This window comes from Mustela lutreola, chromosome 9 (genome assembly GCF_030435805.1).
Source record: "Mustela lutreola isolate mMusLut2 chromosome 9, mMusLut2.pri, whole genome shotgun sequence".
Taxonomy (NCBI): Eukaryota; Metazoa; Chordata; class Mammalia; order Carnivora; family Mustelidae; genus Mustela; species Mustela lutreola.
In genome coordinates, this window is record NC_081298.1 from 85,515,020 (window position 1) to 85,536,007 (window position 20,988).

Genomic DNA, 20,988 nt, shown 5'->3' on the forward strand with positions numbered 1-20,988 from the left:
GCGGGCGGAGATCCTGGAGGCTGCCCCGGAACAGCAGGCGGACCCTCCTCGAGGTAGTAAAATCAAGTCTCCTTAATATCCAGGCCACGGTATTTTTCATTTAGGACCGGGGAGCCCCAGAACCCAATATCTCCCTACAAGTGTCAGGGCATGAAAGCTTATCTCTGAGATTAATACATTGTAAGCCCGGGTGGCGAAGAGGCTCCCTCTCCTGCTTAAAACTCAGGGATGGGGTGTTTGTCTTTGCTCCCCTATCACTCATGGCCTCGTGAACCTTCCCAATTTCGTAGAAAGATAGTTTAGAACAATTATACCATATTCTTCTGCCCCTCCCTTGTTGGAGCCTTGCTGTAGATGGTAGATTGCCAAACCAGTTGGTGAATATGGGCGTCTACCTGTTACAACAAATTCTTCCGGTGTATTTTGCTTCGGGAGGTGGTCAACAGGGTCAGGATCGGGAGCAGGAAGGCTGGAGGGTGGGGGTGGGATTCGAGCCTAACCCAGCCGAAGGCTCCCGAGCCCAGCTGTCTCCTGGTTGCTCCCATGCGGATCTGACAGCTTACCCTGGTGGGAGGACAGGCTTGGGCGATCATCTTCCCACTGCCCTAGTTCTCACTTCTCTTTCTTTTGAATAGAGGTTATTAAGCCTGGTGGAATTTGGGAGAGTGTTACACACACAGTCCCTGGTCTCTTAGATTAGATTTTAAGACCAGGGAAGTACAGAACACTATAGAATTCTCTACAGGGGTAAACCTATCCCCCTGCCCAGCTTTGTGAATGTCTGTATCTTTGGCTCTAACGTTTGAAATAACTTGTTCATTTTGAAATACTGCTTTCCCCTTGGCTATCTCCCAGCAGCAGGGGGTCACTGCTCTTAATTTCATGTGTGTTGATGAAAGGCCTGATTCTCCATAAAAGTTCCAAGTTCCCACCCTCACTGTTCACTGGTCTTGAATCTGCCACATATGATTCTGTGACCTTGGGCAGGTTGATCATCCCAGCCGTATTTTCCATAACGGGTTTTGGAAGTACCTGCTCTGCAGGATTGTTTTTGAGGACAAATAGGATAATGTTTGTCAAACTCCTGGCTCTGCATCATGGGAATTAAGAAGCACTTAATGAGTGGTGGTCATTGTGTAATCAGTATGGAAGTTCCTCTAGGCATCAACTTCCCTTTACCAAAAGCAGTAACTGGGAACCATTTAGATTGGTCTGACTGAGACTGAAATCAGCCAGATTTGGCAGATGCAAATGAAGTTTTTAAAATCCAAGAAATGAAGTAACCTTTTCATGAAAATAAGCATAATATGTTTGTAACAATTAATGATTTTTTTCCTGGGTTTCTTATGGATAGCTGAGTAATGGCTTGTAGTTTTGAAGAGTTTCTTGTTAAAAAAACACAATTTAGATTTCTCCAATTCTAAGATATTGCAGTTTTGCTAAAATAGGAAAGTGGAACTGATAATTCATGGTTGATTTTTCGTTATACAATTTGTTCAAATGTGTGCCTTTTAAATTTTAATGTATTATTATTATTTTTTTTTTTAAATTTTATTTTATTGGGGAGAGAGAGAATGAGAGAGGAAGCACAAGCAGGGGGAGGGAGAGGGAGAAGTAGACTCCCTGCTGAGCAGGCAGCCTGCCAGTTTGTGAACTGATGGACTGAATGACTGATGGACTCACTGACTGACGGACAAACGGAGGACTCCATCCCAGGACCTTGGGATCATGACGTGAGCCGAAGGCAAACACTTAGCAGAGTAAGCCACCCGGGTGCCCCCAAATGTGTGCCTTTTTTAGAGATGCGTTGGAAAAAAGGCAGTTATATCAGGAAATGAAGAGAATCTTAAAAAAAAAAAAAAGGATAATTCTGCTTGTTGGTACAAAGCTAGGATGTTCTGGATAGAAATGTATGAGGCTTTTTAGCTGATGCAGGATATGAAAAAAGATGAATCCATTGTTTCTTAAAGAAACTTTGAAACTTCAAGTTTTTATGTTTTCTGGTAATGCTGGTTTGTTTTGTTTTGTTTTGTTTTTTTGTTTGTTTTTGAACCATAATTCAGGGATCCTGACCAGTGCTGTGAATGTGCCTGACGGGCGTACTCTGTTCTTAACATACTGGGTCAGTGCTTTTCATTCTAACTTGCTTAATAGCCACAATATTTGACTTTACTTAGTTTTTTGAATAGTTTTGTTGGACAGTTTGTTAAAGACTTTGACAATTAATAAATGCCAATGGTTACGTTTATAAACATTAAGATTCTTGCACCTGGGATAATACTTGGTTATATAATCTATTGCAACATGCCCAGTTGTAGTGTATAAGTTATAAATACTGGAAAATTCTCATAAAGGCCTTTGGGTCTTTTATGGAGATGCTCAGAGGGAACTAAAATCATTGCAATCAATGGCCTGGCAATTTTAGTGCATACAGAATGTTAAAACATGGATTAAACTGGGCTCTGACAATTTGAAAGTTGGGTTTCCTGGCTGACATCATCAAAAGTACCCAGGAAGGACCACAGCACATACAGCCAACAGGTGTGTAGGAACAGCTCTTTCCTCCCCCATACTCCTCCTCAAGGTGGGATAACTGTTAACTAGGTGCTTGCCAAAGATGTCTGCAAATTGTATGATGAATAAATTCCTCTCTCTGGAGAGGCAATTACCGTTCGAATAAGAGGTGTAATGTGTGTGGTATAAGACTTCAAGAAAATTGATGTAATGATTTCATCATCACCTAGTGATGAGGCTTTGCTAGTCTGAACAGAACTTCGGTGGGAAGAACTTGTACTTGACAGAGAATTTGTTATTAGGGCATATGTGGTACAATTACACTACTGCTGGAAAAAGTTAATTGTACCAGTTTTCTGTATGTTAAAACTCTGAGCTGAGATTTTGCATGTACTGTATGTTGCCACTGCTGTGAACTTTATGTTCTTTGCCCATCAGCTTTGTCTCCTTGACTTTTTAAATTTTTGTAACAGAATTAAAATTTTCTTTAATTTTTTTTTTTTTAAAGTAGGCGCTATGCCTAACATGGAGCTTAAACTCAGAACCCTGAGATCAAGAGTCTCATGCTCTACTGACTGAGCCCGCCAGGTGCCCCAAAATTCAAATTTCTTTTGAGAATATTGTTGATAAAGTTATACCACGTCTTGAAATATTTTGTGTGATTTTAGTTTTAGGTGTTTCTATAGATGTTACAATTATTTTCTGTGCATCTGTGAACATTCCTTTAGAGCAGGGTTTAAAATTGTATTCTGATGTGGCTACAGAGGGGAAATTCCCAGTAGCCAGGAAGTTGATACTTTCTACTTTTCATTCTGTGGCATTTAAAAACAGGTTTATTGTTCCAGTGTTTTCACTCTGATGTGATTAGGATGTACGTTGCTTCCCAGAATACTTTTAAAAAATATTATCTGAGGGAATCAATTCTTGAGTGTGGCCAGGTTTTGTCAGAGTGGTGGTTTAGTGGTTAAGAGTATGAACTTGGAGTCCATCTGATGAAGTTTTTTTTCTTTAACTTGAGCTGTAGCATACAGTAAAGTGTGAAGTGCTCTAATGTTGTGTGTGGCTCCTGAGTGTCTATCCAGCATCCCGTTCCAGAATTAAACATTTTCCGTGCCCCAGAAGGTGCCTGTGCCCCTTCTAGTCAATATCCACCCAGTAGAGGGAAGTTTCATATCATCTTAGATGTGACTCCTTTCATATAGATTGGTTTTGCCTGCTCTTGAACCTAATAGAAGTGGAATTACAGAATCATACGTGTATAGTCTTGTGAAACAGACCTGGTTTTGAATTGGTTTTTGCCACTATGTGACTGTGGTTACTGTGACTAAGTTACTTAACCTCTCTGAGCCTCAATTTCTTCATTTGTGAAATGGGGGAGATGAAATTCTTATCTCAGATTTACTAGGAAGATTATCTAGCACTGTGCTTGAGGTGCGGTTTCCTTGTCCCCCTTTTATTTCTTTACAAAGGTGCTAACTAATTAAAGGGATGCCTGTGGGGGGATGCTCAGTCGGTTTAGTGTCTAACTCTTGGTTTCAGCTCAGGTCATGATATCATGGGTCGTGAGATGGCGCCCCACTCAGCAGGGAGTCTGCTTGAGATTCTCTTTCTTTGCCCCCTCCTCCAACTCATGCATGTGTTGTCTCTCTCTTTCAGAATAAATAAATAAATCTTTTTAAAAAGTGGTAACTAAAGCAATTAGTTCTTCCTTGTTTTAATATGCTATTTCACCCTTAAAGTTATGTTGGTCTTTTGCTGAAAGTTAGAAGCCAAGTCTTTGTTGATTCATTGTTGATGTAGCTTTCAGCTTAAATAAGACATATTATGTTTTGATAACTGATCTCCTATTATTTTTTTAAATTATTTTACTTATTTTGGAGAGAGAGAGGGCAATTGCATGCAGAGAGTGGGGCAGAGGGAAAGGGGGAGAGAGTCTCAAGCAGAAATCAAGTCAGACGCTTAATGGACTGAGCACACAGGTGCCCCTCCTATTATTTTTAATTGACATTTTCTTTGTAAGTCATGAAATGACAGTCATTGAAATGTCCTGTTTAGAGCCAATCAGTTGCTGTGTCCTGCAAGTATATAAGCTATAAGCTAGGATGCTTATAAGTATAAGCTAGGATGCATTGGTGACTGTTCACACTTGATTATGAAATCTATGGAAGAGTTTAAATAAGAGGGAATGGTAAGTGGCTGGGGTATCCACAGTGTTTTGTGAAATAATTATTTCAGAAGTGAAAGCACAGGGCCAGTTGTTAGGCTCAGACCATTGCATGCTCAGACAAATCTTTTAAAACATTTGCAGCTTATATATACTGTAAGCAGTAGTATATATTCAGTGGTCTCATGTTTCCAGGGTTTTGGTGGGCTTTTTGGATACTTTCTATTTTTGGAGCCATTCTTTAACTGTAACTCAGGTGGTCCTGTGGCGTTCTTTCTAAAAGACTTTTTTTCTTATGGTGTTTATTTGGGGGGGGGGGAATCAAAGTAAGGTAAAGGAAAATAACATTGTAACTGCTCTTAACTTGGTTTCGGTCCTTCTAGGTTCTTTTCTCTATATCTGTACACCTCTAGAATAGGCTTAGGAAAAACATATTGCTGATGCTTCAGGCAAAGTTAAAATGGATTGTGTGGGGTGGGCCTGCCTAGAGATATATCTGGCTGAGAGGGCATGAGGGTTTGAAGGTTTGGGTTCAAGTCCATCCTCACTGTGGCCCCTACTTGTGACTGTACCATGGGCATGCAGTCCCCCAACACCCCCCCCCCCATCAGGACCCCAGTCTTCCAGATTACAGTAGAGAGAGAAAACCCTTCCTTGGGACCCCCTCCCCCTAAGACCTCAAGTCGTTGTATAATCAGATGAGCATTTTGTTCACTTAGCCAGCATGCATTAATTGAACATTTACTATACGCCTGCCTCTGTGCTTGGCCCCATGTGTGTTCTAGATAGGTCAGGCACAGTCCTGCCCTTGAGTTACCAGTCTCTGGAAACTCTAACCCAGAACTGATGAAAGGGTGCTCTTGTTGAGGTGCAAGCAGTGGGCAGTTTGGGGGGCAGCCAAGAAAGGCCTCCTGAGAAACTGGTGTTTGGGCTTAGCCCTAACGGATGGATTAATAACTTTTCGGAGGGCAGAGGCAGGTATCGCAGACTTGTGTCAGTGTGTCAGGGAAATAGCAGGTGATCCTGCTGGTTTGGAGGTCAGGGTGTTTAGGAAGGGGTAGTAGGCCATGGTGTAACCCCATTGACCATGCATCGGATGGCACTAGATAGTCATGGAGGTCGTGGGAGCCATGGAACATTCCCGCAGAGGGGATGAAGTGACATGTCAGGATCAGACTTGCATTTAGGAAAGTGAGCTTGAGCCTGATAGGTAGATGCAAGGCAGGTGTGTTCACAGCCCTGTGTCATTTTACAGCCTCCTGATGGAGGACTATTTCCCATTGCCCCTCAGCAGTCTCTTCTCTGAAAGAATGGGGAGGAATATGTACAAACTGAAATTACTTTGTAAACTTCTCTGCTCAGAAACCTCCAGTAGCTCTTCCTCTCAGACTGAAGTCAGTCAGACTAAAGGCAGGGACTTCTGTCACCTCCCGGGCCCTTGGTTCAGTTGACTGTAGCCACACTGGTCTCTGCACTCTCCTGCTGCTGGCATTTGCAATGGCTGTTTCCTCTTCCTGCCCCACTCCTGCCACCTTGTTCTTACCCTTATCATCTGTGCTGTCCTTTATGTTTTGTCTGAGTTCTTGCCAACTGTATGATGATTGGCCATGTAACTTAATTCTTGGTTGTCTGTTTTAAACACTGCACAGTTAACACAGGTGCTTGGTACTTGTTGAATTCGTTCACTTTCTGGGGGAAAACTGGGTGCCCAAAAACCAGGCCAGGGATGGTGCAGGATTGAAGTGTATGTATTTGATTTATTTGAAAGAGAGTGAGCGGTAAGAGGACTGATGTTTGTGGGATGGGGTTTGGAAACCAGTACAGGTAAGTGTGAAGGGGATGATCTACAGATATAGGTATGCTGGGGATCTTTTTAACATTTGGAACATTGGAAGTTGTAGTGGTGTCTCAGAGGGTTCAGGGGATGGGAGCAAGGGAAGACCCAGGAGTAAGCTTGAGCCCAAAACTGGGGAGAGCACCCGTGTGGGGGCATGAGGCCAGGAGCAAAGCTGTGAAGATGCAGGAGAACAAGGAAGAGAATCCGGGTTCAGTGGTCTTGAATTTGGGATGGGGTCAGTGTTAGATGCCCTGGGAAGTCAGAAGAGGTCAAGGACTAGGAAGATTCCAGAGGATGAAGGGAATTAGAAAGGTCTGGGCATGACAAGGAGCAGAACCTTTTCAGGATGTTGACAGAGAAGGGAAAGAGGGCCTTGTCCTTGGAGCTCCTGGGAGGAGGGAGAGCTTTGAAGGTGAAGAATGGAGAACCACCCTTGATACTGGACCCCAGGGGAGCATACAGTGCTGTCCCAGGGCACGGTAATCTTATGAGGGCTGGGGAGTGACTTACTGGAAAGGGGAGAGTGGTCCTTGTGGAGAACTTGAAGTAGATTTTGGTGCTAAGAGCTGACTTTAAAAAAAAAAAAACAAAAAAACCCCAAAACCTTTGTAACCATGGCAACCCTCTTGCCTTCTGTTGCCTCCCCCACCCCCGCAAAATAGGGGAAAACCTGCACATCCTCACATGTTGATTGTTTAAATCCAATGCAGTCATGAATATGAAAGTGTTAACACTCCAGTAAGGTTATTTCTATGGAGCATAAACTTGCTAAGGTTTTTAATTTGTGCTTCAGAATTATGTTGTTTTTTATTTTCTTTGGAAAGCACTTAACATCCAGATGCTTCTCTGAAGTGCTTCTTTTTTGAGTCCTGATCAGAGAGTAATACAGTTATGTTAAAAACAAAACAAAACAAAACAAAATAAAACCTTCAAGTCTAGCTCTAGATTATTCGCTGGGAAGCCTAGTGATATTTGCAAAATCAAATATATTTATTTAGCATTGCAAGGGTCTAATTGGGTTGGTTACAAATACCATCATTTCTGAATATTTAACATTTGGAACTAACAAAATATATTTTAGATTTATTATCTTATGGCTGAATTTGATGTTTGTTTAAAAGGAACTTATGTAGCTTTTATTCTTAAAGTAAATGAGATGCAGCCGTTTTATTTTTCTTCTCTTCACCGCATAAGGAATTATTTTCTTCAAATGAACTTAAAATATCTCTCATGAATACTCCTATTTTTAACCGAATGTTTGTCTCTTTTAAATTTTTTTCCTTAAGGTTCTGATGGATCCTTAAAAAAAAAAAAAAAAAATCCTCTTTCTAATGGAAATTTTCAAACCAGTACAGATAGAGAGAGGTATAGGATGAAGCCTCAGGTGGCTGCCACTGGTGTCAGTATGATGCCCTCTCTGTTTTCGTCCCTACCCCACACATGAGTAGGAGGCTGTGTGGGCACCACCCTGAGTGGGAGGACACATCCTGGTGGACCTCCGGGTCACCAGTTGGAGAAACAGAAACTATGGGGGTGTTGGGACTTCCCATGGAGAGGGAGAGGTGAGCAGAGGGTGGACGCTGGGCGATCACAGATGGCTACAGCCCCTGATATTTCCAAGTAGGTAGGAGCGAAGGTGACATTCACAGACATATTTAAAATTACATGATTTAAGCTGCTTGGTAAAAGAGGCCCGGTTTCTAAGCGGCTCTGCCCTTAGTTCATATGTTGAGCAAACATAATCTCTTTTATTTTGGCAACATAAATTTTTCTTGGCAGGTGGCCAAAGAAAGAAGTGTTCCCATGAGGGAAGAAAATGACTGTCCTTCAAATATGTGGACATACATCCTGGCCAGACAGCCCCCTTTTTAATAGAACATCTGGATAAAAGGCCAAAATGTCCGTTTTGAGGATGTGTATTTTCAGTCTATAAGATTTATTTTGATAACTTGAAAAAGCAACTTTTTTTTTTTTTTTTTTTTTTAAGATTTTATTTATTTTATTTGACAGAGAGAGATCACAAGTAGGCAGAGAGGCAGGCAGAGACAGAGGGGGAAGCAGGCTCCCTGCTGAGCAGAGAGCCCGATGCGGGGCTCGATCCCAGGACTCCGAGATCATGACCTGAGCCGAAGGCAGCGGCTTAATCCACTGAGCCACCCAGGCGCCCCTTGAAAAAGCAACTTAAAAACAATCCTTAAGCTTTTAGTGACTTGAAATTTGCCATGTGAGGAGGGGAAAAAGAGTCAGGAAAGGGAAAGGAGTCTAGGAGAAGGGAACTGGGGCGGGGGCAGTTTGCTTGTTTGGTACCCCATTCTGAAGTTGCCACCCCAGGGTCACTCGTCACTAGACAGGTTGTCTTCTGGGATGAGGATGGTCCCTGACTGGAGGAGAGGTGGCATCCCAGGGAGAGGCCTGTTGAATTGGATACTCACGTGTGAGGAGCGGTGGCTGGCACTCGGATTGGAATGCTTTCATCTCTCAGTTACAGCACATGGTGGGGGGCGGTGTCTTGGTTCCACTCCCCCAAGGCTGAAGAGAGTGGGATCTTGGCTCACCTGGAACCGTTCCGGCTGGGAAGCATTGCTGGGGGTGAGGGGTAGGTTCTGGGTAACTAGCTCTTGGCATTCCTTTTGAGAGGTCCAGTTTTGGGGAACCCTGAGTGCTGGCAGGGAAGATTCAGTACAGGGCACTGACGGAGTAGAGGTTGTCCTCCTGATGGAGGCTGCGGCATTTGAACCCAGGTCTTCGAGGATGAGGCTAGGATTGAGAAGCTGGAGAATGGCCATGAAGCAAAGGTGGGGGAGGGGAGGACAAGGGTTGTTTTTATGGGGTGCAGGTGCTTGGGAGTTCTATGGGATGGGATTAGGAAAGTAGCATACTTGGATCTAGGATCAGGTCTTTGTGAGAGTGCTTAATGAGGATGGGGGTGCCTACCTCCCCTGTACCCTGACTGTGCCCACCACGCAGCTCCATGCTTGTCTTCAAGTTTGGTAGCAACAGGGATGGGAACCCATTCGGCATCCCAGTTCCTGCCACTCTCGTTCCCTTCACTGTCCATCTTGGGAACCTCGGGCCAGGTTTGGAAGCAGTTGACTTAACTCTAAAATGAGGATACCTCAGGAACTATTTCACAGGACTGAGTACCCAGTTGGGACCTTAGCATGCTTACTGGCACATGGACAGGCCCTCCGTGAATGGGTAGGGTCTGGTATGCACTTGTTAGTCTTGTTATAAGGAGTGTCCCTGTGCTACCTCCATTGCATTCCTTCGTTTCTAGTCTCCCCACCCCCCGCAAGGTATTAGCTGTGTTGAGTCCTTAGATTTTAGTATAACATGATTTAAATCTCTGCACATGCCAATTCTACACAACTTTTTATGACTTTCATGCATGTTTTCAGAACAGTGAGTCAGGCAGTTAACTCAAGGCTCACCTGGAACCGTTCCGGCTGGGAAGGGACTCTAAATGGGTATGACTGGAGTTCTGGAGGTTGAGGCTGAGGCATGGTACCTCATGCTCCTCCGTGGCACCTTCATTGTAACTAAGAGTACGTGCTCTTCACGAAAACGTGTCCCTGGGAACCTTCATCTTAACAGCCAAGAAATGGAGACTTCCCAAGGCAGTTTATTAACTCACTTAAGGTAATGAATGCCATTGGTGTTGATTTAAATATTAAAGTTACAAAAGGAGTCTAATACGCTATGTGCAATTTCAGTTTGCAGCATGTTCAAACAATATTTTCTTGATTTGGGGAGGTTATATTTTTATTTTAGAAGGAAGACAAATGGAAAATCTTATTTTGCAGGAAATTGATGGACATGCTCTCAAAGTCTACATTTCATAGAGTCAAAAACTCCCAAATATAATTTAATAAAATTGGGAAGGGCAGTGGTTGCTTCCAAAGTTTATCTGTGGAGCTTGTGGGAAGTGACATAGATAAATCTCTATGCCAGAGAAAATGGGAGATTGGATTTGGCTGTCCAGGTGCTTAGCAGTAAAGTGATCGTTTTAAAATAAAAAAGTTCTACAACTTTTTGTGGTCAACTATCACAACCCACGGAATTAAGTGGTGGGGGTATGACGTAATTTTGAAAGTCAGTTTTAAATAAAACTTTGACGATAATCAGCTTTTAATTTTGTTAACATGTTGGTCTTTAGGTAAAACTTGCCTGTATTTTGACTATGTAAAAATGACAGTAATCTCTTTTCCAGTACTTCTATGAAAATATTCTCTCTTACCGATTTCATCAGCTTTTCCGTATAAGTGTCTGTAGACAAACGGAGCCCACATAGCAGGCACCAAATTACCTCCTCCCTTCCCTATCTTTTTACACCAAGCCATGCTGATGGCCTACTTATTTCCAGAAGCATTTATACAAGGTCATTTTGATAACTTAGTTTATATAATGGGATTCTTTTCTAGTCCAGTACTATAATTTATGCTTGTGCATTTTTATTAGTTTGTAATTGCCTTCCAACCCTTGGGTCCATGTTTCTTTATAGATTTATTTAATCATATTAGACTGTTTCCTGAGATGTCTTTAGGTTATGTACTGCATGGAGATGACAACCACTAATGCTTCCTGATGGCTGAGGGGTGAGACACTGAGGGGGAAGGCACTGGAATTGGAAAAAGCTTAGGACCCTTGGGAAGAGGAATGGCCTAGACTAACAAATAGCCAGGGGCCAGGTATGGGACTCTGGGGTGGGGGGCTAGAGAAAGATGGCCTGTGTGTGAAATTATTCAACAGTGACTTGTTTAGAGTTGTGTGTACTCTTGATCAAAAAGATAAAAAAAGAAACATTTTAGTTAGTCCTTGTTTCTTTATTGCTCCTCCCCTTTTACGTCTTCAGATTCATTATATTGTTTGAGCAGCAGACACAAGAGATACAAAAATGCATGTGGATCTGGCCCAGCCCCTGTCCTTGAGGCCGTCCACATCCTGTGGGTGTGTCAGACTTGTTAACAACAAGCGGATAAGTCAGATAAATGTGTGTGTTAGGTGTTCCAGCAGCAAAGGGGAAGTAATACAAACACACCCAGGAGAGGAGGGGTTCAGGGAGGGTGCCCCTCTGGGCAGTGCTGGAGCAGCAGGCCTCTTCGCCTTTTTGTTATTTATGTTGAAGGCCTAGAATCGAAGCTGCAGACTGTGAGGAAAAGACTTTGTCACTAACAGTGATTCTCACTGCTGGACTCACTGTCCTGATTATGCCCTTGGCGGGGTATCTGCTAAGACTCTGGGCCTCCTGGTACCTTGGTTTCCTCTTCTGCAAATGAGGTGATTGGCGTAGATGAGCTATCAGGCCCTGGAGAGGAAATCCTTATGGCTTCTTTTTGATAATAAGCTTGGTCTGTGATCTGTGTGTATGGAGTGTGTGTGCTTGTGATGGAGAAAACCAGTGAAAGGGTGAGATGATACGGTTTGTGGCCAACGCTTACTCTCTGGTCATCTTTTCTGACATGGGCTGGGGTCTTCTCTCCTGACTTCTGGACCAGCTCTGCACCAACCTGGAGCAGGGTACAGGGCCATGCTGGGATCCCTCACTTCAGACTGTGCTGCTGGGATGAAAAGGCAACATTTTCTCTGTGTAAACAGATCTCACAAAGGGGTTTGCCTGGGTGAGTTTATGATTAGGCCAGTTTAGGCACCTGTCTCTCGTTCTTTAGCGTGGATAGTACCTGACCCTCACCTGCAGGGACTCCAACTCTGGTTGGAAAGGCACCTGCCTTACCAGACCAGGACTTCTGGCACCATGAACCATGAACCGGTGAACAGTTCTCAGCATGGGATTCTGTCTACAGGATTCCTTTCTCATGCTGATTGAGATTTTCATTCCTAAATTGTTTTTTTTAAGTCCAGCTTTATTTGGGGATTCTGGAAATCTTGAGCTACAACATTAGGTGGTAGAAAGAGTGAGAGCTTAGTCTTGGGGTCAGGGTCCAGGGCCCAAATGCTGGCTCCACGCAGATTAGCTCCATAACCTCAGACTAATTGCTTCATACTTTGAAGCTTGCGAAGATTAAGTGAGAGGAGAACCACCGACATAGAAAAATGGGAAAGGGCATGAAGAGTAGGAAAATCAGGAAAGAAGCATGTGAAAAGGACAGTATAAATTAAAACAGGGAGATAGGCTTTCTTTGTAAAGATAAAAAGAAGGACAGCGTCCACAGTCCACACATGGGTAGCTCCGTGTTCTTGGGTGTGTGGTGAAGATAAACCAATCTGGCCTTTCTTTTTGGTGGGGGATGGAAGGGGAGGAAAGGAGAATAATTGGATTGTTTACTTTCTCTCTGTAGTTTCCCAAAGGAAATAATAAGACAAAAAAGATGCATTTATGAGGTCCTTAATCAGTTTTTTTTGGTTATGTGGAAAATCACCAACAACTCATTAGTGATGATTGATAAGCCAGAACAAATGCCTGTGTCCCAGCAGAGATGCACGAGAGCTCTCCTGATAGGAGACAGACTGCTCAGATCATGCTCTTTCCTCTGTGAACTACATCTGCTTTACAGAAATTAAATCTCAGTGGGGCACCTGGGTGGCTCAGTTCATTAAGTATCTGACTTGATTTGGGCTTTCGGCTCAGGCCATGGTCCCAGGGTCATGGGATCAAGGCCCACGTCAGGCTCTGTGCTGGGTGCAGAGCCTACTGAGGATTCTCTCTCCCTCTGTCCCCTCCCCCTCCCACTGAAACTAAAAATCTCAGTGAATTCAGGAGCCAGCTGTGTTTGTTGTCAACACAGACATCCGTTTAGAGTTTTTCATTGTCCCTTATTTTATATTCCTGTATGATTTAATCCATTTTCTTCTCTTTATTTTTTTACATAGAGGGCCTGTGAAAGAAAGAGAACACATTCCAGCAGCCTCTCTGGTGGCTGCACTTGTTCAGTGAGGCACAGATACCAGTCCTCTTCTTCTGGGTAGAGGCCCTGGGCCCACCAGCACTCACTTCCTCTTCCCAGTGTGTCCTCCAAGCCCACAGACTGGCCGGGTTACCTCTGCCTGCAGACACCCTGTGCCCCTTCAGGTCCTGCCTTCACCTCTGCTGTCCGCTAATGAGCAGTTACATATATTCACTGTATCAGATCCATGTTTTATAATAACCCTTTCCTCCTGACTTCAGACTCAGAAAAAAGTATGCTTGGAGATGAAGTTGGATTGGTGACTTAACGGATGGAGAACTTGGGCCAGTTTTTGACTGTTGCATCTCAGCTCCGAATTCACCCTGTGTTGCCTGATACATGAAAATAGATCAGGGACTTCAGATGTTTTACCTTCACCTTCTGTAAGTGAAGGCTCTGAAGAGGATGTTGCAGAAGTATGGGATTTCCTTCCTGGTCTGGAACCGGGTTCTGGTAGAACCTGCTGTACTGCACTCCTAGGGACCTGTAGGGGGGTCATGGCTTTTTCCAACTCTGGCAGCAGTGCTGGACTGGAGGAGCCTGGGCTCACCCGAGGTCACTGCTTCTCTGCCCCTGCTTGTTAGCCCCATGTATATTCATACTGGAGCCCCAAACCCTGGCCATTTAGTGAGCTGGCCACCTGATCTTTGTGCCAGGCTGTGGCCACAAGCTGGCTCTGTCTCAGCCATACATTGACATGCTAACCTGCAGTACAAGGGGGTCTCCCACTGCCTGTTTCTGGCAGCATCCTTGACTCCCTGTGCATGGTGACTCCCTCTGCATGCCCACCCAGCAGTTTCTACAACTTGTTTTCTCTCATTTTCCTGATGGGGACCTGTGTATTCCAGGCTTTGTGACTGCACCCCAGAGGGTTGTTCCTGCTTTCCTGGGCACTGGCCTGTCTTTGGCCTGGGAATGCAGGAACTTTTCTGCCATCCATACCTTCTCAAATAAGCTCTGAACGTCTCTTCTGCGTTTGTCCTTTTTCCAGTACTTTTCATCTGCCAAAGCTTACTTGTTAGAATTCTATTCCATCTTTATAGTTACTCACCAGGTTCTGAAACTTGTGCTTAAATTTCTGTGTGATTTCTGCCTCCTGGTTGGACCCAGACTGAAGTACATCCATGTAACCCCACTAAGCAAACAGAAGGATGGATCAGAGAGAAATCTCAGGGTTTCTCTGAAGGGCTGTTGAGAGCCTGCCAGACTGTACTGTTTGTACGTAGGTCCCGGAGCTTGGAGTGGAAACACTTACCAAGGCATAGCCATGTACAGCTCTTAACATGGGCTTCCAACACACATTAAGCTCCATAGGAATGGGGTACCTCGGTGGCTCAGTCAGTTAAGCATCCAACTCTTGATTTTGGCTCAGGTCATGATCTTTCAGGGCCATGAGATTAAGCCCTGCATTAGGACTCTGCACTGGGCAAAGAGCCTGCTTAAGATTCTCTCTCTTTCTCAAAACAAAACAAAACAAAACAAATCCATAGGAAACAACTGCCTGCCTTCCAGCATTTCTTTTCTAAGATGATAGCCCACCTTAGGGAAGTGGGTACCCCTTGGATTTTTTTTTTTTTTTTTTTACCCCTTGGATTTTAAGTCTGTGCGAAGGCCCTTCCTTCCTTGAGGCATGTTTTCCCTGGGCCTGTATTGTCATGGTCTTGATGGGGGTAGCAGTTGCTCAAGGTCCTCCCCTTGCCAGGAAGGAGGTGTGGAGGCTCCCCTATTTGGGGATAGGACAGAGGTGGGGTCTGCTGCAAGAGGAGAGGCAGAGCCCTCACCTGGAAGCATGTGCACTCCCTGCACATAGGGCACGCCCAGTCAAAGCACACCCAAGTGTGTTGCCTTTGGTGGGTCTGGGCTGACTGTGGGAAATCAGGGCCTGGGCCATAGTGTCCATCCCCATTTACTGCCTTAGATCCTGTTCCCAAACTCCTAGATTTAATACAGACTCACTACTCCTGAAATTCATCTCTCTCTTAACACTAGAAAAAAAATCCTTTAAATCTTCTTCTATTGTACTTTGAAAAGGGGAATTTATGTAAATATGTGTGTGTGTCATTTGCCAACACTAAGTGATTTTCCAGTGTCATATACACTCTGGAGAAAAAATGTATATGTTTTAATCCAGTTCCTACTGACTATCTCACTGTATTCAATGAACTTGACCAGATGACCAAATATCTGTCCATTTAGCAAATGCAGAATGACTCTCAGGTGCCATGTGCTGGGGTAATGGTGGTATTGTGTGAAGACCTCAATTATGGACTATGCCCAGGTCAGGCCAGCATGATCAGGAGAGGATGCCCTAACCTTTGGGAGCTGGGTGCACTAGCCAGGACGTGACATTGGAATGAATTTGTTTGAAAGGAGTAGATGTTTGAAGGCCTAGCAAAAGGAAGGCACTCTACAGATGGCAGAGCAAAGCTGAGATTTTCTGGAAGAGAAATGTGTTTGCTGTGTTTACATGTTCCAAGTGTGAAGTGTGGATGGTGTGGAGATGGGGGATGTTGGCTGGAGATGGTGGAGAGAAGCCCGAATCATTATCATGTGCCCTGGCTGGGACCAGAAGGGCATGTGAGTGAGAGGACTGAGGCTGGTATTTAGGCTGGGGCATATCACTGGGCAGGAGACCTTGTAGAAGAGGGGAAGAGACCATGAGGCCCTGAGCTCTATGGAGAGGAGCTTTAGAAGACAGCACAGGTGGTTAACGCTTTGAGCGAGCAGTAGCCTGCCGGTGGTTGTCAGACCAAACGGGGTGGTGGGGGGACAGCATGAGCAGGGAGAGCATGTGTGCACAGGGGACTAAAGACTGAGTAGTTGGGGAAGACGCTGTATTTGGGAGTCTGCTGGGAAGTAAGGCAGTAGGCTGTCACAGTAGCCATTGTGGCCGAGCCTGAATAGAATAGAGGAAAGGTGACGAGGAGATGTGTGTCACATGGAACACAAGATTCGGCTGCTGGTTGGACAGGGAGAGCATGGTGAAGCAACAACAGTTCAGAGTAATTCTGGGGTGTACATCCAGGTGCCTGTGAAATTAGCCCATTACAAATAGGGGACCTAGGAAGAGGGACCCTACAAAACATTAAGTGGCTAATATTTGGAGTTAATTGGCTCAACCTGTGGTCTTACTTTTGGAGGTGATGTTTAAGATAGTGGGTAGATGGGTTTCTAGAGAGGGAGAATTATAAAAGGCGCAGTGAGCGACAAAACTTGAGAAATGTGCTTAGTGTTGGAAGAATCAGAACCCTTGAAGGAGAACTACTGAATGTCCATTGAGTGGTAGACAACAGACTGGAATGGTATGTTATATCTTCCCCATTGTACAAATGAGGAAACAGACTCAGAGAAGTCAAGTAACTTGCCCAAGGTCACACAGCTAGCTAGAAGGTAACGTAACCAGAATTTAATTCTGGGCTGACTCCAGATGCCTGGCTGACCTTCAAAATGAAAATGGATCTGGAACATTTCTATCCTTAAACATCTACTAGGCTTGTTTTATCACTCCATACTCTTTTACACTAAACTTCTAAAACTCTGTCAGTTTGACTGAAGGCAGGGTCAAGATGGCCTCTGGGAGGATTAATTCCCTGTCATCATTTGCAAAATTTTCTTCTTTCCCCTTTTCTGAAAGTTCTGTGCATGTTTATTTGAAGAAGGAACTTAGTGATAATTTTATTTTAAGTGCTAAATACTACTTGAGAACATCAGCCATGCTGGGCTTTGGGGAACTATAATCAGTTGGGGACGAGAACATGTCCTGCCAGACACTTTCATGTATAATATTGCCTGTGGGGGTGTGTGGGTGAGCAGATTCATTATATGTTCTTTTCCCTTTTAAGTACTAATACTATGAACCAAATCCCTTGCATGTAGCTGGTAGTTGTTGCATGACTTAGTGATTAGAATGCAACATCAGAGATATATGCATGTCCTCTCTCTGTGTCAGCTTCTAGGGGAGGTTAAGGGGGAAGTCCTGGGTTTGGCTGCCCAGCCCTGTCAAGGACCCAGGCCGGGCTTCTTGCTACTATGAAGGAACAAGTTCTAGGTATGACCCAGCTCTTCTGGTCCCACTGAGCTGCTTTCCTCATACCCTGGTCACCCCACTGTCTGCATCAGTGCTCAAAGCTGTTCTCTCCCCTAGAACCGCTTAGCTGCAAACTGTCCCTGTCTCTGTTTATCAGAGCAGAGCTTGGAAAGGTCTGGCAGGGACCAGGCAACAGATGGGAGCAGCCTGGGAGATAAAGATTTAGGAAAGCCACTCTCCCCAGGATCCTGGAGGGTGGGGGAGAGAAGTGGTCTGTGGAAGGATGTGCCTGTTCTCCAAAGCGTGTACGGACATGTTTTCCCCGCTCTCGTGGGATGGCAGTGGGCTTGGGCTCTTTTCCCCTTGAGGATTGTGTGTCTGATTTGTGTGAGAGGGTGAGCAGGAAGCAGGAACTCCTGGATACAAAGGCTGCTAGCCCTTACCATGGTTGAACCAAGAGACTGGATTTCCAGCCTCCTTGCCTCAGCCTGACTGGACAGGGCTGGCTGCTCATCTTATGTAATGGTCACAAGAAAGTCCTGCCTTTCTTTGTAACCTTGTCAATACTGCAGGGCCGCGCCAAGCACAGGTTTTGGGTCAGGCCAGGTGTGATTGCTGGCTCTGTCCCTGACTAGCCAGTGGTAGCCACCTCCCTGAGCTCCTTGGCTCTGAGTTTGTGTGTGTGTGTGTGTGTGTGTGTGAGAGAGAGAGAGAGAGAGAGAGAGAGAGTGTGTGTGTAAATGTCCGGGAGTCAGAGTTTTGAGAATGACTTCTCCTGGCCACATTAAAATGTTTTCTGGCCAGCATTTTGTTTCAGTGTTTCTAGGACTTTCAGAATTGGAGGAGACCTTTTAGGATCATCCCATTCCATGGTTCCCACTCTAGTCTCCCTGAATGAAATACTGGAAATGCATGGACTGCATATTGGGAAACAAAATGAGGTATGTGAGGTGTTTTGCCCAGAATTTGGCTTATACATAGTTGTTAATCAAGTTTACTTATTTACTACCCTGCCTCCCATATCTGATTTTGACTCATGGTAGTTTTGTAGGTTCAAAATTATAAATGTAAAGCTTTAAAATATTTAATAATTTTAAAGGAGATTAACCATGGAAAATAAGACTAATGTCCCATTAGTCATAACCCTGTGCAGCAGTGTTCACTTGTAGCATGGTTTAAGCTGCTTGGGTTTGAATCCTGGCTCTGCCATTTATCAGCTGTGTGACCTTGGGCAAGTTAAATCACCTCTCTGAGAGTACCTGCCTCATGGGATTGCTGGAGCCTGGCAGGTACCTCAATTTTTATTAAAACAGGGTATATGTGTTCATAGTCCTTTCTGATAGATGGCTTCAGATAAATAGCACAGGCTCAAGGAAAGCTGTCGGGTTGGTTAGGGTTGGATGTTGTCCCTAGAGCCTCTTCTGATCCCTGCGAGGTCCATTACAGTGATGGAGTGACTGTGGGGCTGAGGCCATGACACAGGCAGTCGATGTGTGTGGTCAAGGCTATTCAAGGACAGACATGGTAAGGCAGCATTAAAGAATGTTCAAATAACCTACAATCTTACCACCCGATTAAACCGGCTTTAGTTTTGTGTGGTTATTTTATCTGGATTTTCACATAGTTTAAGCATAACATCTGTGCTATTTTGTAATCCATTTTTAGCTAACAAGTGTATTTTTCCTGTTTCTACCTCGCTTTTCTAAATATTTTAATTGCAAAATAAAGAAGGAAGTTCTTTTCCATTAAGCAGAACTAACTGAAGTGTTTCAGAAATTTCAAAACTGTTCAGTCCTTATAGGGGGTGGGGAGACTTCACCCCCAGGCACAAGGTGAAAAGCTAAGGTTATTCTTTGTTTGCATATGGGATTTTCTCCTCTTTCTCTTGCTCACCATAAAAATTCTGTGTTTCATAGTAAGGGTTGTATAACAACTTCCCCAGCTTTGGGGTAAGTTTTCTTACTCAAATTCTTTTTAAGCAATGTAACTTCCTGCTCAGAAAAAGACATGTATTGGTTTTATGTCTGCAATGGGAATATTTAGTCAGATATTCAGAGGGCTTTTTCCCACAGATATTTTTATGGGGTCACTGTTTCATCCTCCTTTCCATGAACTTTGGTTTGTTGGAAGAGCCTGCCAAAAGCCGAGTTCTCATGTGAGGAACCATGCCCAGGTCACAAATAAAAGACGACATTTAAACTAGATGGAAATGTATAATTGAGAATCTCGGTTTTCCCATCCTTCCGTCTCAGGTTGGAAGAAATGCACTGAGCAAGTAGTGGTGAGAGTTAGCCTAAGCTGCATGTTTGGGAATTTGGACCTGGGAAGGCTGGCCCGTTCTCAGAAGGGGTGCTGGAAGCTTCTTGGCACTCCCATTTCCCTTTCTTTGGAGAGTCTTGGTAATGATCAAATGTACGTTGGGTCCATTTGAGCTAACAAAGAGTATTTTCCTGTGCTTTGGGTTTTTTTTTTAGTCTTGAGCCAGCCCTTGAGACTTTGCTATTGACCTACCTGGGTCGGGTTACAAGAATGTGGCCATGCCTTGTAGAAAAAGGAGATCCAAGGAGCCCTGGGTTGGGAACCAGAAAGCTGCTTCTTGTCACCCTCATGTATTTATGAGGTATATTTAGGCAGCTCAGTTAACCATCGTTGGGCCTCCATTTTTCTCACTGTTAAGGGGCTGTCCTTTCAGCTTCCCTTAGGGGATGCAGATGAGAATTGCACAAGAAAATGTTCTGCAGTCTGGAATCCTTGGGCAGATGGAAGGTGGGGTTGGTGTCCCTTTGAGAACCACAGAGCCCTGTGTTGGCTGAGGTGATGGGAAGTCCTGGCTGGGTCTTGATCGTGGAAATAAAAGCCTGAATTGCAATGGATGAAGTTGGAAATTTTGCCAGAAAACACGTTTTCTTCAAAGGATTCCCAAAAGAAGGAATGGTGCTTTCCATGAGAGAAACCTCAGACCATCACTTCAGACAGTTATGGTTGGATTCCTGCCCCATAACCTGAACATACTACGAGCTCATTTATCTGGAATCATCTCACATATTATTCACCCGGAATCTTCCCCTAGGAAAATCAGCTCACAGGTTCAGAACTCGTTATGTAGAGTTCTGTGTTTTCCTATTTTCTTCCTTAAGCTGACCTCTCTTACTCTAGAAATTTCAGAAATAGTCTGCAGATAGCCATATTCCTTTTTTCAGTTGAAAATTTTGGTAGTTAGCTGTTCACAGTGTGTGCTGTTTTTTCCCGAGTACTTTCCAAATCTTCCTCATTGTGGGCTTTCTCCATTCATCCTCATACTTTTCCTTATTGCCCTCGCTTCAAGCTGTTTACACGAAGCACCCAAGACATAGAGATCAGAGATATAGGGTCAAGAGCTACTGTAGCTTTAGGAGAGTTAGCCCAATTTAGAGAGAATTGGTTGTTTTTAAAAACCATTTTGTCACATCTAAAAGCCAAAAAAACAAAAAAAAAACAAAACCCAAAACTAAACCCTTAAAATTATGATTTATTTTCTTAAAAGATGGCTGTTTCTTTACGTGTA

The 20,988-nt window shown here is 44.1% G+C and overlaps 1 protein-coding gene across 5 annotated transcripts in view; it reads left to right on the forward strand.

The window, feature by feature from the left end:
- B3GNT2 (UDP-GlcNAc:betaGal beta-1,3-N-acetylglucosaminyltransferase 2) overlaps window positions 1–20,988 on the forward strand; it is a 165,325-nt gene that overhangs the window by 1,098 nt on the left and 143,239 nt on the right. For 2 of the 5 annotated variants that reach the window (XR_009357244.1, XM_059187785.1), the window contains exon 2: window positions 2,064–2,122. The exons of 2 other annotated variants lie outside the window; for them this stretch is intronic. The gene's annotated coding sequence lies outside the window, so the exon portion shown is untranslated. Of the gene's footprint in view, window positions 1–2,063; window positions 2,123–18,248; window positions 18,386–20,988 lie in introns of those variants that run through there. One more of the 5 variants, XM_059187784.1, reaches the window with a different exon arrangement.